The sequence below is a fragment of the Moschus berezovskii genome, chromosome 14, assembly GCF_049115385.1.
Source record: "Moschus berezovskii isolate FMDL1 chromosome 14, NW_MosBer_1.0, whole genome shotgun sequence".
Classification (NCBI taxonomy): Eukaryota; Metazoa; Chordata; class Mammalia; order Artiodactyla; family Moschidae; genus Moschus; species Moschus berezovskii.
Window position 1 is genome coordinate 45,224,703 of NC_142473.1, and position 19,088 is coordinate 45,243,790.

General features: G+C 36.3%; 1 protein-coding gene and 1 pseudogene across 3 annotated transcripts in view; both read right to left on the reverse strand.

The window, feature by feature from the left end:
* The window catches only part of USP47 (ubiquitin specific peptidase 47), a 110,128-nt gene that overhangs the window by 37,218 nt on the left and 53,822 nt on the right, over positions 1-19,088 (reverse strand). The gene's annotated exons all lie outside the window — the stretch shown is intronic.
* On the reverse strand, positions 5-19,086 carry LOC129554506 (histone deacetylase 1 pseudogene; annotated as a pseudogene).

Genomic DNA, 19,088 nt, shown 5'->3' on the forward strand with positions numbered 1-19,088 from the left:
AGTTAGAAAACAAATCGTTGTATAATTATTGTGAAATATTATAATGTTAATGATAAAATCCTGAATATAAAAAAATTGTAAATACCAAAATACTCATAAACAGAATGGCTAGAAAATTAAGAATTCAAATGCAAAAAAGGGGAAAAATATCAACAACAAAATGATTTTATCATTATAAAACAGCAAAAAATTACTTTATTTCCTTCTGTATGAGTGCTACGTTTCCTGGTCTGGCACATCAGTCATCTCTGCTTAATTTTCATAGACTTTACATTGTGGTTTTTGGCTAAATAATCTAACAGATCCTCAGTCTTTAGATTAAAAAGTAATTCCACACTTAAAAAAGCAGTTGCATACGTCACTGAAGTCTTCTTGTAAAAGAAGACTATTTTAAACTGCACAATTAAAAACACAGTGCTCTGAAGTGTACATTATCTGTACACTTAAAAATCTAATAATTTTCCTTCATCACTATATTTAGGGTCAGTTAGTAATTCACCACTGTACTAATTAGAAAGACTGAAAACCATTGTGCAGCCATCTCACTGCTTGTCAGATACTGCTCCACTTGAAAATGTGTGAGAGCTCTCGGACTGTTCACCTAATGGAACCACGTGGTTCTCTTTCGCTCCATACAGCTTTAAGACAGAAGCAAGAAACCTGTATGAATATTGTTGAAGAATCAGTACGTATAAAGTTTTAAATTTTTCATCATTGACTTTTTGCAATTAAAAACGTTTCAGTTAGTACAACATACATGATTGGGGATTCCCTGGTAGCTTGGCTGGCAAAGAATCTGCCTGCAATGCAGAAGATCCCAATTTGATTCCTTGGTCGGGAAGATCCTCTGGAGAAGGGATAAGTTAGGTAACTACTGCAGGATTCTTGGGCTTCCCTGGTGGTTCAGCCAGTAAAGAATCTGCCTGCAATACGGGAGATGTGGGTTCAATGCCTGAGTTGGGAAGATCCCTTGGAGAAGGAAACAGCTACCCACTCCAGTATTCTGGAGAGGAGAATTCCATGGACTGTATAGCATATAAGGTTGGACTACACAATTTAATTTGATACAACCTTTATTCGTCACACGTGGTCTAAGGACATGGTCTGACAATACTTATTACATATAAAGAAAAAGAAGTGCAATCACTAAGACAAAATATCTTCAAAATTTTTTTTGCTATAGAACAAGCTGTTCCTCAAAAGATAAGTGAGCTTGATCTGGCAAAATAGAGTTAGTGCAAAAACAGCTACCAAGTGTATAAAATTCACACAATGCTTGGTATAGCTCATTTTGGAATAAATTTAAAAATTACGAAAAAATATACAAAATGCTTCTAACTTCACCCATCTCCTATTTTGTCCTCAGAATACAAAGAAGCATTAATAGGGTGGGGGAGGAGGACCAAACAGCTGGCTTTCTCCATATATTCAAGCATTTTACAGGAGGTCATAGAAAAGAACACATTTAGAAAATGATTTTTTTCCCCTTCTAGAGCATATTTTAAGTATGAAAAAGGCAAATTCTTCAAAAACATAAGAGCAAAAGAAGCTTTAAGAGCAATCACATCATCTATAGCATAACACAGACTGATAAAAATCAGCTGAACTTTCCAAATGGAAACTGAATTGGTACAACACTTGATACATTTTTTAAAAAGGGGGAGAGTGAGAAAATTATGTAACTCAAATTCTACTTTAAGAAACTATATATATGTACTGATTTCTGGCTTATAGTTCACATCCAGAGCTATAATTTTTAAAATTTAAAATCCAGAGAAAAGTTTGAACAACAGAAAATTCCCTTAAACATTTTACCCAGACTCACCAACCTTTAACCTTTTGCTACCTTTGCTTGATCCTTCTCCCACCTACATTCACATTATGTGTTTTTCCAAACCACTTGAGAGCTGGTTCATACAAGCTTTCCCTGTTAATCTTCAATGTGACTTTTTAAGAAAAAGGATATTCTTATAAAAACAAAGGAGTTAATCAAATTCAGGAAAATTTATTATTGGTAATTTGTCAGTCTATGTTCCAATTCTGTCAATTATTCTAATAATGTCCTTTATAGTATTTCTCCCCATCCAGTACAGAATCAAATCCAGGAACAAAGTCTGCATTTGGATGACCGCCTCTTCAGATTCATTTTATCAGAACGGTTCCAAAGCCTTTCTTTCATGACATTAACAATTTGTGAAGAGGCTATTTTATAAAATGTTCCACAATTTGGGTTTATTTGATGTTCCTCACGGTTAGATTCAGTTTATGCCTTCCTTACTAAACTACTACCTAAGTAATGATGTATTCTTCAAAGGGTATCACAGTCAAAGGGCATGATGTCCTTAACATCCCTATTGGTGATACTAACTTCAATTACCTGGTCAAGGCATTGCCCAGTTTCTTCACTATATAGTTATTACTTTTTTCTCTTTCCAACTAATAAGCAATTTGTAAGGAGACACTTGGGAGACCATACAAAAATACTGAGCCTTAACAAGTTTTCCACCTTGGTTTAGCATCCATTATTGGATTCTTGTTTAACCCAAATTTTAATGTTTGTTTTGTAAGTCAATTTGAATATCTTTTACTTTTAATAGGGAATTTAAGCCCATCCATATCTAATAGGACCAATGTTTTGTTCCATCTCAGTCACCATTGTGTATTTTAATTATTTTATTAATATTTACTGTTGTTTTTCTACATGGTACTTTTCTTTGCTGTTTTTCTACATTTTCTTTTGGTATTTAAGAAGGTTAGTAATTTTGTTCTAGTGCATTTATATACACTTTTGCTAGTATTCTTAACCCTTCTTCCTCCTTTTCCTTACGTTTTTAGTGTTTAGACTACCGATTTTAAATGGTATCTGGTCTCCCCCCATTTAACCGTCTATGACTTCATTCTACATCCCCTTTTTTTTTTCCTTTTTTGAGAGATGCATTCTTTGTATACTAAGATATAGTATTTCATACTTTCTTCTATCATGTCCTCACCCTTGTTTTATTTAGTCCTTAATTCTACAATATATTAAATGCTCACAGTCCTTTTGCTGAAGCTTCCCCAGTGGTCTCTTGGATGGGTGGAGCTCACCCTCTAATAAACTCAAGCTTTACAGATAAAATAATCAATGAGTCCCCCAATATTTAAAGTTCGATTTTCTACTGCCATAATAATTGAAGAAAAACTTGGCTAGATAGCAAATCCCTGGCTTACAATTTTTACTTCCATGAAATTGCTATTCTGTTGCTATGACTTGCATGTTGCTCTTCAAAAATATGATGCCAGTTCAATTTATCTTTCAAGTTTAAAAGTCTATTAAAATATGTCTCAGAGTTGATCACTCCAGATCTGTTTTTCCAGGCATGTTGGGGGGGGGGGGAGGAATCTTTCAAAAAGTTAATTAAACTTCCCCAATTCCCAGAAAGTTTTCCTGGATTACAGTTTATAAGTTTTGCTCTACCGTGTTTCTATTCTTCACGTAGTCCAATTATGTTTGATTTCCTTTGTCAGTCTTCCTTTACAATCATTTGCTTTGAGATCCTAATTTTTACTTTATCTCATTTTCTATATTCTTCCTTAGCTTTCATTCCATCCTATTTTCTCTTTAGTATTTTATAACTAGTTCTTCATTTCTAATGGAGTTTCATCTTTTCTTCAATCTCCTTCCTGAGTTCGATCAGCTCACACTGCATTTCTTGTTTTGTTTTTCTAATCCATTTCTCTACTTAAATAGAAACCAGGTTCTGTTCTGCTTGCGTGAGAATCCTTTAGTCCAGAGTACTGTGTTACAGTATCCTATTTTGTGGTTATTTTTTTGAGGTTTCCTTTTTCAGGGCTGTGTGTGTATGTCTAGACTTATTCAACAGCTGAAATGCTTAAATATATATATTCTGTTTTCTTTCAACAGCTGTGCTGTGTAAGTTTGATTTTTTCCCCATAGTCATTTTGCAGATGGCATTCTTTAAGTTTGTGAGTACGGTCTGTCAACTTCAGTTCAGTTCAGTTCAGTCGCTCAGTCGTGTCTGACTCTCCGCGACCCCATGAATCACGGCACGCCAGGCCTCCCTGTCCATCACCAACTCCCGGAGTTCACCCAAACTCATGTCCACAGAGTCGGTGATGCCATCCAGCCATCTCATTCTCTGTCGCTCCCTTCTCCTCCCGCCCCCAACCATATGCAGAGTACATCATGAGGAATGCTGGGCTGGAAGAAGCACAAGCTGGAATCAAAATTGCTGGGAGAAATATCAATAACCTCAGATATGCAGATGACACCACCCTTATGGCAGAAAGTGAAGAGGAACTAAAAAGCCTCTTGATGAAAGTGAAAGAGGAGAGTGAAAAGGTTGGCTTGAAGCTCAACATTCAGAAAACAAAGATCATGGCATCTGGTCCCATCACTTCATGGGAAATAGATGGAAAAACAGTGGAAACTGTCAGACTTTTTTTTTTTTGGGCTCCAAAATCACTGCAGATGCTGATTGCAGCCAGGAAATTAAAAGACGCTTACTCCTTGGAAGGAAAGTTATGACCAACCTTGATAGTATATTAAAAAGCAGAGACATTACTTTGCCAACAAAGGCCCGTCTAGTCAAGGCTATGGTTTTTCCCGTGGTCATGTATGGATGTGAGAGTTGGACTGTGAAGAAAGCTGATCGCCGAAGAATTGATGCTTTTGAACTGTGGTGTTGGAGAAGACTCTTGAGAGTCCCTTGGACTGCAAGGAGATCCAACCAGTCCATTCTAAAGGAGATCAATCCTGGGTGTTCATTGGAAGGACTGATGCTAAAGCTGAAACTGCAATACTTTGGCCACCTCATGCGATGAGTTGACTCACTGGAAAAGACTCTGTCAACTTAGTGAAGTGCAATTTTGTGAATGAGTAATGGTGAAGAAGAGGTTGGTGTCCCCTTTCATTTTGCAGAATAGTTCTCGTCTTTTCCTCACTGCTGTGACTTAGAGGCATCATCCCTTTTTGGTTTATCTCCTTTTCTAGAAGCACAATTCCTCCTAGGCTGTCACTTCCTAACCCTTCTCACTCTAAAATTCCTTCTCTGTAGCTGGTGCTATAAACTAGCAAGTACCAGTCTGAGTTCACTATTTTGGCACATACTGCTGTACTTTCTCATTTAAGGGTATTCCATCTTCATTCAAGTCTTCCAATCCCCATTCCTCTGTTTCATGGAGTCTCTAAAGCATCCCACTCCATACTCTCCACACACACACACCTGCAACAATACCGGAAGGTCTCCTGGAACTTGATAATTTTGCTATTTTCACGTAATTTAAAGTTCATATTATTCTGTCTCCTAGTAATCCAAAAGGTTCGGGTCAGTTGGGTTTTATTAGCGTTCCTTTTTGCCTATGGTTTGGGGAAGACATGTGGGATTAAGTAGATTCAGACATCTGAAATTATCCTTTAGATTCACAAACCAGTTAAAGCTATACTAATAATTTTCTTTAGTTTCCTATTCACTTTTTAAAAAGTTGCCACTAGAATAATTAAAGATTAGCCAGACATAAAAATTAGTTTCAATTCATCTGTTCATTCAACAAATAAAGTATGTATGGGCTAATGTGGTTATAGACACTTCTCTTCACTGTGATGAGACAACAAAATCACGACAAACTCTATTCTAGATACTAAAAAACAAGTCATGGATCATAAAAATGGAACAAAATATAAACACTGTGCCATTATTAATACACACTCACACACACACACACAAATACACACACACAGTAAGCTCATGCTTACCATGAGCTGTCCTCTTGAGTATGTTAAACTACTGTTGAGTCCTGTTTCCAAACTAGCTTTGGGTTGACTGTGATTGTTTTTTATCATTCCAGAGTGAATAGCTTTATTTTCTAGCACTTATACCTCCTTATATATTATACAAAGTATAACTGTACACAGTTTTTTAGACCCTAATCTTCAGCATACAGAACAGAATATAGAGAATCCTCATATCTTTAGTTCTTTGATTAAGAAATATAGAAAATCTAGGTATAGTGCAATCAAAAGATAGAACCAAGAAACAGTACTGCCTATAAATTCTCATTTAACTCTTAACTTACATATAAAATTCTTTCTCCATCATTCACTGTCTACTTCATATTCTATTTTTCAATCTGAACCACAGAAGATAAACTAGAACCACCACTGATAACTATTTTCTAACTGATTTTAATACACTTAGCAAGTCTGTGCTACTGATTTGCAGTTATGTCTTCCTTACAGAATCAACTATCTTTCCCAGAATATATACTTTGTATTTCTCTTTAAAGTAGGAAAAAGATTCTACTTTTACTTAAGCTATCTACTTTTAATTGCAATTTTTTAGATTACTGAAGGCTCATATACAATTATAAAAAGTAATATAAAGCCCCCGGTACATGGTGCGATTCCTCCAAATGGTAGGTAACTAGTTTTCAAAACTATAGTATAATTTCACAATCGGGATACTGACACTGATGTAACCCACCAATATTATTCCAATTTTCTCAGTTTCAGTGTCCTCATTTGTCTGTGCATGTGTGTACAGTAAGTTCTATATAATGTTATTACCTGTACAGGCTCACTATCTACCACCATAGTCAAGAGACTGAACAGTTTCTACACCACAAGGATCACTCATGTTGTCCTGTTACAGTAGCCGCCTACCCATCCTTCCCCTGGGTTCAGCTACTCTGTAAGCTCTGGCAATGATTAATCTCTCAATTCTAAAACTGTGTTGTATCAAAAATGTTATGTAAATGAAATCGTATGTAATCTCTGGAGATTCGCTTCTGTCACACAGCATAATTCTCTGGAGAGTCATTCAAGTTTCTGTGTGTATTGCAGTTTGTTCCTTTTTATTAAGTAGTATACTATGGTTTGTATGCACCCCAGTTAATCCATTTACTTGCTGAAGGACATCTGGGCTGATTCCAGTTTTGGAATATTAAAAATAAAGACATTATGAGCACCTAATTAGTTTTCATTTCTTTGGGATAAATAGTCAAAAGAGTATAACTACTGGAGGTTATGGTCATTTCATGTTTAGCTTCATAAGAAACTGCCTGTAATACTTCACATTCCCACCAAAAACAGGAGTGATCCAGTTTCTCCACAGCTGCCAGTTTTTTGTGCTGCTATTATTTTTTATTTTAGCCATTCTGCTGGTAGTGTGTTATCTTCATAAGGTTTGAATTTGCATTTCTGTTTTGTTGCTGTTCAGGTTATGTTATGTCCGGCTCCTTGCATTTCCCTAGAGATGCTGAATATCTTTGCCTGTATTCATCTGGTATCTGTATATGCTCTTAGATGGAATGTTTTTGTCTTTTGCCTACTGTCTAAATGGACTGTTTGCGTTTTCTATTACTGTGTTTCGAGATGTCTTTATGTATTCTAAATTCTAGTCCTCTGTCAGATACGTGTTTTCCAAATAATTTCTCCCAGTCTGTAGCTTCTCTTTTTATCTTCCTCACTTTGGCTTTCAAAGGGCAAACATTTTAAAAATTATGTTGAAATACAACTTACCAATTTTTCCCTTTGTGGACTGTACTTTTTGGTATCAAATCTAAGAATTAAATGTTTAACCCTATATCTACAGAATTTTTTCCTACATTTTTTTCTAGAAGTTTATAACTTTACATTTTAAGTCTATGATCCACTTTGAGCTAATTTTTGTACAAGCTGTGAGGTTTAAGTAGAGGTTCATTTTTGTAAATATGAGTACCCAACTGTTTAACATCATTTGATGAAAAGACCATCTTTCTTGTATTGAATTGCACTGTGCAATTCTAAAAAATCAGCTGGGCTATCTGTGTGGATTTATTTCTGGGTTTTCTATTATGTTCCACTGATCTATTGCTTATTCTTCTAATATGAGAAAGCCTTGATTACTGTAAGTATAAGTCTTGAAATCAACTAGACAGATTTCTCCTACTTTACTCTTTTTCCAAAATTCTTTTAGCTATTCTAGCTATTTTATGTTATTTAGAATGAGGCTGAAAAAGTTTGTCAGATTTTGAAAGGAATTCATTAAAATTACACAATTTGGGAGACAACTGACATTTCAACATGTGAATCTTTCAATCAATTAGCAGAGTATGTCTCTCCATTTAAATATTATTTTCAGAATTTATAGTTTCCAACACATATGTCCAGACCACATTTTGTTAGATTTACACCTAAGGGTTTTTTTTCCCCCCACAACTGTAAACGGTACTGTATTTTTAACTTCAGTTTCCACATGTTCTTTGCTAATATTTTTTTTAATAGAAATGTACCATTTTATTACAAAGATTCTCACAAAAATGAATATAGTATCTCAAAATGGAAACTAGACTACCAATCTTCACCTACGGAATTGGGGGAAAACAGAGAGGGCAGGTGTGAGAACAGAACCAATCTAAAAATGGCTGATGTTACCTTAAGAGCCTAAAAACAACAGGGAGTCCCTGAAGACCCAGCCACCCCTTCTCAAATGCTCAGTAAGGGTACTTTTTCAAAGCTACGAAGCAGGCTCTTCAAGATTTTGTCCTATGGCTGCTGTAGCAGATCCCTTTTACCCAGTACCCATTAGGGTTTCAAGAGTTTGGGAGGAATGGGTTGCAAGGCAGCTACTAGAAAAGTAATGTGTGCCCTGACCTCAGGGCCCTGGTTCCTGTCTAGTCTCTGGGGATATTTATATTTATTTTTATATAAATACACAGAGAAATAGAAAATATAAAATCTGAAGGGTTGTGGGATAAAGGTGGGGATTTGGCAAGAAGCCAGAACTGGAGAAGTCTCTTCAGGCCAACTTGACCTCTTCCTTGACCCCTTTGGCTTCTTGCTTCTCTTCCTTGGTTTTCTCCTCTTCTGTGACTTCTTTCTTCTCTTCTGGATCTTTCTCTTTCTCATCTTCTGTTTTGACTCGCTTGGCTTTCTTGAAGTTGGAGGAGTTCTTGCGCCCACCTTCTCCCTCCTCGTCAGAGTCAGAGAACTCTTCCTCACAGGCAATTCGTTTGTCCGAGGAACAGACTGAGATGCGCTTGTCAGGGTCTTCTTCATCCTCATCGCCACTCTCCTCTGGAATGGCGTCCTCGGGGATGGCCTGCTTTTGAACCCCAGGCACGTGGGGCAGCATTCTCAGGTTCTCAAACAGCCGCTGTTTGATCTTTTCCAGGTACTCATTAGTGTTCTGGTTAGTCATACTGGAAGGACTGATATGAAGTTTGAAATCTGGTCCAAAGTATTCGAAGTAGTCGTTGTATGGAAGCTCGTTCGGGATCTCCATGTCCAGGGCCACAGCTGTTTCATACGTCCAGCACCGGGCGACATTACGAATGGTGTAGCCACCTCCTCCCAGCATCAGCATGGGCAGGCTGAAGTTCTTCACAAATTCCACACACTTGGCATGCCCTCTGATGGTCAAGTTGAAGCAACCTAACTGATCCCCAGACAGGGAGTCAGAGCCACACCGCAAGACAACTGCACTGGGCTGGAACATCTCCATTACTTTGGACATGACCGGCTTGAAAATGGCCTCATAGGACTCGTCGTCAATCCCATCTCGGAGAGGGTAGTTAACAGCATAATACTTGCCTTTGCCAGCTCCAGTATCCCGTAGGTCCCCAGTTCCTGGGAAGTACTCTCCATATTTATGAAAGGACACAGTCATGACTCTGTCTGTGGTATAGAAGGCCTCTTCCACGCCATCGCTGTGGTGAATATCAATGTCAATATACAGCACCCTCTGGTGATACTTTAGCAGTTCCAGGATGGCCAAGACGATATCACTGACGTAACAGAAGCCAGATGCCTCGGACTTCTTTGCATGGTGTAGGCCCCCAGCCCAATTCACAGCGATGTCCGTCTGCTGCTTATTAAGTTTCACGGCACTTACCACAGAGCCACCAGTAGACAGCTGACAGAACTCAAACAGGCCATCAAATACCAGACAGTCCTCACCGACGTTGAATCTCTGCATCTGCTTGCTGTACTCGGACATGTTATCTGGGCGGATGAAGCGTAAGAATTTAATGTAGTCATCACTGTGGTACTTGGTCATCTCTTCAGCACTGGCTTTGTGAGGGCGATAGATTTTTATCTTCCGGTAGAGACCATAGTTAAGGAGTAAATTATGAGTCATGCGGATTCGGTGAGGCTTCACTGGGTGGCCTTGTCCGTAATAGTAATTTCCAACATCCCCGTCGTAATAGTAACAGATTTTCCTCTTGGTGCCCTGAGTATGCGCCATCTTGCTCGCCTCCTGTCCCTCCCGTCAGTCGGTCCATCCGCCCTCCCCTCTTTGCTAATATTTTGAAACACAACTGATTTGTGTATGTTTATCTTATATCCGGCTACCTTCTAAAATCACTTATTAGTTTTCCAGGGTTTTGCTTTGTTTTGACAAATACCCTGGGTTTTCTATACCAAAAAAAAAAAATTATTTAAAAAGGGGGAACAATTTTATTTCTTCCTTTAATTGGTATACTTTATATTTGTCCTTCTTGCCTTATTGTATTGGCTGTGACTTCCAGTACTGAAATGAGTAAGAGCAGACATCCTTGCAGAAATAACCTTGACGTTTTAGGCAGAAAACATTCAGTCTTTCACCATGAAGTACGATGTTAGCTGTAGGTTTCTGAATATGTTCTTTGTTAGTTTAAGAAAAATTATCCTCTATTACCAGTTTTTAGGGTTTCTATCATGAGTGGATTATTGAACTCTGTTAAGAGCTTTTTCTAAGTCAATTAATGTGATCATGTCAATTTTCCTGTCTCTGTTAATATGGTAGATTACAGTCAATGATTTTTAAAATACTGACCAGCCTTGAATCCCTGGAATGAACTCTATTTCGCCATGGTATGTAATTCTCCTTATATATTGTTTAGCTCTATTCACTAATATTTTGACAAGGATTTTTCCATTTATATGCATTAAGGAAACTGGCTTGGTTATAATTTTGAGGTGTTTTTTGTTTGTTTAACTGCTTTTGGTTTAGCAGGAGGATAAGAGGAGCTTCATAAAACACATTGGGGAGGGTTCCTATTTTTTAAAAGGGGTTGTAAAGAACTGGTGCTCACTGTGCTAAAATATGTGGTACAAGTCTCCAGTGAAAACTTTCCAACTTAGCAGATTTTAAGAGATTCTAAATTATGAACTTAATATCCTAACAGTTATGGGGCTACTAAAATTATCTAAGTCATATAAGATGAGTACTTTGTGCTTTTCAAGGCACTGGTTCAAATAAGTCATCAAATTATATGTGCAGAATTGTCCCTTATTATCCTTTTGTTATCTACAAGGTTTGTAATAGTAGTAGTTTCAGTCTTAATACTGGAAATTCTTATCTTTTTCCCCTCTGTCAGTCCTGCTACAGGTTTATCAGTTGGATTGATCTTTTCAAATAACTGCTTTTATTGATTTTCTGTTTTCAATTTCACTGGTTTCTGCTCTTTTATTATGTCCTTCCTTCTGCTGGCTTTGTGTTTCTTTTGCTCTTTTTCCAGGTTAGTGGAAGCTAACATTATTAATTCATGACATTTTCCCTTTTTTCTTATGGAGGAATTTATACTAAAGGCCAGCATTTAAAGCTATAAATTTTCCTCTCCGTGGTGGCTCAAATGGTAAGGAATCTGCCTGCAATGTGGGAGAACAGGGTTCTATCCCTGGGTTGGAAAGATTCTCTGGAGTAGGGAATGGCTACCCACTCCAGTATTCTTGCCTGGAGAATTCTATGGACAGAGAAGCCATGGGGTTGAGCGACTGACACTTTTCTCTCTGTAGAATTGCTTCAGCTGTGTCTCAAAATTTCTGATATGTTACACATCTGCATTTCCATTCTATATATATATATATATATATATGTATTTATTTGCCTTGAGATTTCCTCTTTGACTCATGGATTATTTAGAAGTGCATTGTTTATTTTTCCAATGTTTGGTGATCTTCCAGTTAACTGTTATTGATTTCCAATTTGGTTCCAGTGTGGCAGAAAAACACACTCTCTCTGATTTTAATTCTTCTAAATTGAAGTTTGTATTATGGCCCAGGATATGGTCTATCCTCGTATGTAGTCCATAGGCACTTGAGAAGAATGTGTACTCTGCTGTTGGCAAGTGCATGGTTTTATATCTATTAGAAATTGTTGGCTAATGATATTGTTAAGTTCCATATCTTTGTTAATTTTTTGTCTAGAGATTCTACCGATCAATTACTGATAAGGGCACTGAAGTCTCCAACTGTAACTGTAGATTTATCAATTTTTCCTTTCATTTTGGACAGCTTTTGCCTCACATATTTTGCAGCTCTGTAACTTAGTTTGTACACATTTAAGATTGCTGTCTTTTTGATGGGCTGACCTTTTTTTAATCATTAGACAATGCCCTTCTTTGTCTCCAGTTATTCTGCTTTAAAATCTGCTTTATCTTTTAATATAGCCATCATTTCTCTTAATGTTTCCATGATATATAAATTTCAACCCTTTTATTATCAACCTATTTCAATATACTAAAAGCTGTTTTTTGTACCTAGCATATTGTTGGGTCACATTTTTTTAATCTAACATGCTTATCTCTTCCTTTTACTTGGTATGTATGTTGGTCGCTCAGTCATGTCCAACTCTTTGAGACCCCATGGACTGTAGCTTGCCAGGCTCCTCTGTCCACAGAATTCTCCAGGCAAGAATACTGGAATGGGTTGCCATTCCCTTCTCCAGAGGATCTTCCTGACACAGAAATCGAGTACAGGTCTCTTGCATTGCGGGCTGATTTTTTACTGTCTGAGCCACCAGGGATGCCCTTTACTTGTTATAGTTAGACTACTTACACGCAACTAAGTCTGCTTTTTTAATGTTTCGGTTTGCTTTCTTTTCTGTGCCTTCCTATGGATAACTTTAAAAAAAATTTTGAATTAAACTTTACTTCGATTTATTGATAGTGCTTCTGAGTGTACCAACTCTGGGAGTTGGTGATGGACAGGGAGGCCTGGAGTGCTGCAGTTCATGGGGTCACAGAGAGTCGGACACGACTGAGCGACTGAACTGAACTGAAAAGAACTGACTGTATCTCTTTTTCAGTCGTTGCTCTACATGTTACATTTCATACACAAAACTTTTAGTCTATCGGTCCCATTCTTTTAACTGTTCAAGTACAGAAATCTTACCTCTGTCTTTTTACCTCTTCCAATTTTGTAATATAATTGTCTTAAATAGTTCCTTTAAATATATTTAGAATCACACCAGACAGTGTTATAATTTTGGTTCAAGTATCAAAGATAATTTAGAAAACTCAAGAGGAGAAGGAAAGCCTATTGTATTACCCTAAGTTTTGCTTACCATGTTCTTTCTTCATTCCTAATGTTCCAATATGCCTTCCTTTTACCATTTCCTGTTTAGAGAATTTTCTTTAGCCATTTTTTTTAAGGTAGGTCTACTAGTAACAAATTTTCTCAGGGTTCCCTCATCCAAGAAGGTCTTCATTTCCCCTTCATTCCTGAATAATATTTCCACTGTGGATAAAACTCTAATTGACAGCTCTTTTCTTTCAACACTTGAAAAAATGTGCTACTTCCTTCTGACCTCCACAGTTTTTGATGACAGATCTGCTTACGAGAAACCAGATTGTTTTTCCCCCATAAAAAAGGTACTTTTCTCACTCACTGCTTCCAAGATATTTTGTCTTTCCTTTTCAAGTCTAATTATAATTGAACTTGATGTAAAGTTCTTCTGGCTTATCTTGTTTGTGGTTTGCTCAGCTTCTTGGATCTGCAGCTTTATGCCGTTTGCCAAATTTGGGAAGTCTTCAGTCATTATTTCTTCAAGTGTTTTTTCAGCCCTGTCTTCTTTTTCCTCTCCTTCCAGGACACCAATGACACCAATGTTAGACCTTTTGTTATAGTCCCATGGGTCCCTAAGGATTTTCACTGCCCACTGTACTACTTCTGTTATTTAAACTGGGCAATTTATATTGTTCTATTGTCAGGTTCACTATACACTGTCTCTTCCATTCTGGTGTTGAGCCTATCCATTAACTTTTTAATTTTGGTTACTGTATTTCTCAGTTCTAAATTCCCATTTCATTTTTCTTTATATCTGCTATTTCTTCCTCAGGACTGTCTATTTTCTCATTTGTTTCAAGTGGGCTTAGGAACTTACACTGATGTATTGGTATTTCTATGATGGTTGCTTTAAAATATTTGTCAGATAATTTTAACATCTGTCACTGCTCCCTTTGTGGCCTCCACTGATTCCACAGGTAGGAGGGGGATAGCCTCCCTATCTGGGAGGTGGGAAGTGGTAAAGTCCTGACTCTCATCTAGGACTCCTCTATCATTACTCCAGTGGGAAGGGAAAGGAACACCTTTTTACTATTAGGTGGGAGTGTAAGGCTAGGCTCCCCACATGGTCTCTAAAAACAATTAACCACAGTAAAAGGAGAATGGCAGTGGAGACGTTCAGTACTGCCCAGGAGGGAAGAAACTTCTGGCTCCTCGTCAGTCTTCTCTGAAATCACCCCAGCAGGGGGTTGGAGCGCCTTGTTACAACTTCAAGGCCCCCTACTCAGTCTTGGCTGACATGGGTTTAGGGTTAGGGCCCAATCTTTGTGGCAGTGTCTGGCTACAGCATAGCAGTTACTGGCTAAGTTTTCTGCCTTGCCAGGCTGTCCTTTCCCCAGTCTTTTGGCTAGAGACAGCAGACTTAGTCTGTGCTATTTGCTATTTCCAGCCTGCCAGCATCTTCAGCTCCAAATTTGGGATACATTAGGCAAAAAGAAAACCCAAGGAACTCACCCCATGTCATTCCTTGAGTCCTGAGGTCCCTAGTCTTTATGCCTTTTCTCCACCTTTCAGAGTCTTCTTATGTTTATTTTATATATAATGTTCAAGATTTTCAGTTGTTTAAGCGGGAGGAATAGGGCAATGTACATCTACTCCATCATCCTGAAAGCAAAAGTCCCCACTTTTTAAACTGGTTCCCACTATGTTCAACCACACAAATTCCTGGAAAAATGAGGGTAGAGTCCATGGAAGAGAGTTTTCTTTATGTGATGTTTAAATATTTGGACAAATTTGGACTACTCTACCAACAAATGAGTTATGTGACCAAGCCACCCATATAAGAATGTCCAAATTACCTGTTAAATCAGGGTAGCACTTATGATATAAACGTGTATAAACTAAATATCTGGAACACTTATGATTTCACAAATGCTTATGAATTTAACAATTTTCTATTCAAAACTTTAAAATAATCATTAAACTGTGTTTACTTAGGGAACAAAGGTCTTTCACCTAATCTGATCTTTCCCAAGACACTACAAGGAACCATACAGCCAAATCCAGTTTTAGACTTTTGAACACATTTTGACATATAAACACTTATTTAAATGTACTTACCGCAAAAGAGAATAAAACTATACTAATAAAAATGGCCTAGAATAATATCTACCACTGAATAAGCAACTCAGTAAAACTACCTATAAAAAGATAAGTGTTTAAAACTTACTATTAAGTATAATGCTCTCCTCTAGTTAATGTCAAACATATGAGGTTACACCATTTGGATCTTCTTACAATAATACACTCTCAAATATGCTTGGCAATAAGCAGATTCAAGATTTCTTTGATTATAAAGTTCAGAGAGACTGATTTTTTATAGACAGTTCTAATTACCTAATAAATCAGTGAGAATCAAGTTTTTTAAAATATTAATATAAGTAATCTTTTGGCTGATATTATTTTTTCAGGATTAATAATAAGGCATGTAAAATAACAGGAAATTAGAAATGTATTATTTTAGTATTCTCACTCCCTTCAACATTACAAGGACATAAATGTTAATGTAACAAAGTAGAGATTTCCTTAAATCACCTTAATCTAATGCAGAGCTCCACAAAATATCCTAGAATATTTTGTGAATATGTTCCTCAAAATCCTAGTGTCCTTTGAAATACTAACAGATGTCCCACAGAGACAAGGTTGGTTAATTTCTCTATTACAGGAACACGGAGGGCATTTAAAAGTAAATATGCATTGTAAACTTCCCAAAGAGAATTACAGTTATACAGTTTCCCAATTTTATTTAATCAGAAGCCTTCTTCCAAACATCTATTAAACCTATTGGAGACTAGTGCTGAACAAAACTCAATTTGAGAGACAGAATAGCAGCAGAATCTGTACATTACTTGGACAGATAAAATGGAGACTAGAAAGTTAATAAATATTACAAACAACTAAGAAATAATTCAATAAAGAAAACATTAGGATGAAAAGCTATTTTAAAAAACTATATAGGCAATTTTTAGCACTTATTTAAAAATCGGGTCTGCTATCAATCATGCTGAAAAATAACCAAAGTTATATATAGATGTTATAATGATAAATTAACTAAGTGGCAACTCCATTCTTATTTAATTTTAAATATTACTCTCAAGTTAATTTATTTAAATATGGAGATAAAACAATTCAGAAACTGGATGTTTCAGATGATGAAATTAAGAAACAAACAAACAAAAAACCTCTTATTTTTAACAGAATTTCATACTTACTGATCTGAAATTAAATACCAAGTGTTAACCACAGTGAATACACATAACTATAGTATTGTGGCTCAGTAAACAGAATACGTAATAAGCAAAACACATAACCACAATGCTGTGTATGAAGGTAAGTATATGTGTGTATAGTGTGTATATATGTGTGCACGTAGTCAAGTATGTTTGTGTATGTATGTACAAATAGCCAATAAGGCAAATATACTAAGACCATTAGTAAGAGTAAGAAAATAAACTTTAAAAGAATTCAACTTAAACTAAGGCCAAATATTATAATAGTCTGAAGATTTTCTAATGCTTAGTTTAACTAGATATTTATAATCCACATTTATACTGAATTCTTTTTAAAACACATAGCACTAACAAAATCCACAATGGCAAGCAGTGATATAACATTAAATTTAGATGTTATATGGTGATTTCTGCAGTTTAAGAAGTGTAGGTTTTCAGTTTGAATTCAGAAAATAAAGGGAAATCACTTACCTCTAACTAAAGTTCTCTGAAGGAAGTATCCTCCTTAGAACCCCTATCTTGGGTAGTCTCACCTGCTGTCATTTTCCTCAAGAGACTCCAGCAAAATCTAGGAAGTTTTAGGTTCCCTTCTGCAAGCCCTATTAGCGCATGTGTGTATAAACCTGCTTCATAGCTGTAATTTTCAATTCCCACTGAATAATCACCACCACCATCATCCATATATTAATGTAGGAAAGAACTGGAGAATTCCATTCAGAAATGTGACTTTTTTCACTTCTCCAAAAATATCCTCCAATTCACTTCACTGTGCTGTGTCTGTAACGTACTGAGGAGAGTGGTAACAATTCAGCAGGCAAATAATGAAAAAGGTTTAGCTATTTTTTTATTGCTGAATACTCAAAATATTACATTCCAACATAACACGAATAAAACTAACTTCCTCAAAAGTCAATAAATATGTAAGAAAAAAACTAAACATATACATGAAAAATCTTACATAAAAAATATTTTCATAAATAAAGTAGAAAAAACAGTGTACATCACTTGGGACTACGGAACACTTCCCTAGTACATTTCCTTAAAGAAATACCAAAGTTTTAAAATGAGTTAGGAGATAAATCACTGACAGATAAATCTTAACAATTTTTATGTCTCTTCTACCTTAAACTGCCAAAAAAGCAAAAACAAAACAGAAACGAAAGAAAAAACAAAAAACCAGCCACTCAAGCCAAGGCCAATCTCATATACCTGTAATGGCAGTTTACAAGGGTATTATTACGTACTTAACAGAATTTTTCAAATCTGTTCAGGAAGCTGACTGAATCACTATATCGTACACCTGTAACTTACATAATATTGGGCAGTAACTATACTTCAATAAAAAGAAAAACATGCACTTAAAAAAAAAAAATGGAGCAAAGGAGGCCAAATCTTCCCCTATCTCGGAAAGGCCTTTTACTTTGGATTCCCACTGACTGATCCCATAACTTCTCGCTGTTATTGCCTGACAGTCATACAAAAATAGGAGAAAAAAGCAAAGGGTATCAATTGTCCTAGAGAATACTAAAGCACAGTTGAAACGCTATTTTAGAGGCTACAGTATGGACTAATTTTAAGAACAATGATTTTACCTACAAGCCACCATCAGCATGACTGCAGCATAAGTAAGATCATCATGATGAAATTTGACTTTTTCAGATATCTTAGCTGTGAAAGTTTCCCCTGACTCATAATAGGTTTGAATAAATGTTTATAAATTCTAATTTTAAATGTCAATTGAACTCCTTCCATGACTCTCCTCTTGTGTAAGCAATACACAAATGTAAGGATAAAATACAATAATAAAATTACCAAAAAGCAATTAAAAACAGAGAACAAAAGGAGAAATGAGAAAATCTTAATCACCCAATTTGATGATATATAAATAAGCTAATTATATATAATTCTGATTCTTCAAATTATCTGTGCTTATAAAATGCCTGGGTCATTTTAAAATTAAATTTTAGAGGAGGAATGCTTTTTCAAAAAATACGGTCTGTGTTTGTCTTAATAACTGGAGGTTATTCTTCTCACAAAAGTATATGGAACAAAACAGTGCTCTCAAAACAAAAAAATACTTTCCAAAAAAAAGTAACAACAGCAGTATTTATAGGAAATTCCCTGGCAGTCCAGCAGTTAGGACTCTGCACTCTCACTGCCAAGAGCCCAGGTTCAATCCCTAACTGGTAGAACTAAGACCCCACAAGCCACCTGGCAAGTCCCCCCAAAAATAAATGTTAAAAAGCAGCATTTATAAAATAGACTGTTTATAGAGGCTTACAAAAAGATAAAGTGAAATAATCTAGTCCCTTCTACAAAAGAATAAAAGATTGAGCCATGAGGCAGTACATTTGTATATACTTCTTCTCTTAAACATGCACTATTAGGACTCACTGAAGGGTCAAAAATCTTCTAGATCTTGCTAGTTTAAATGCAGGAATGACTAACAACCCAAGAAGGTGTATCTAGGATGATACTTACCTTAGGATATATTATATCACTGTGCTATTATGTATTCTGTGTATGGATACACAAGCAATCAGCTGAAAGGT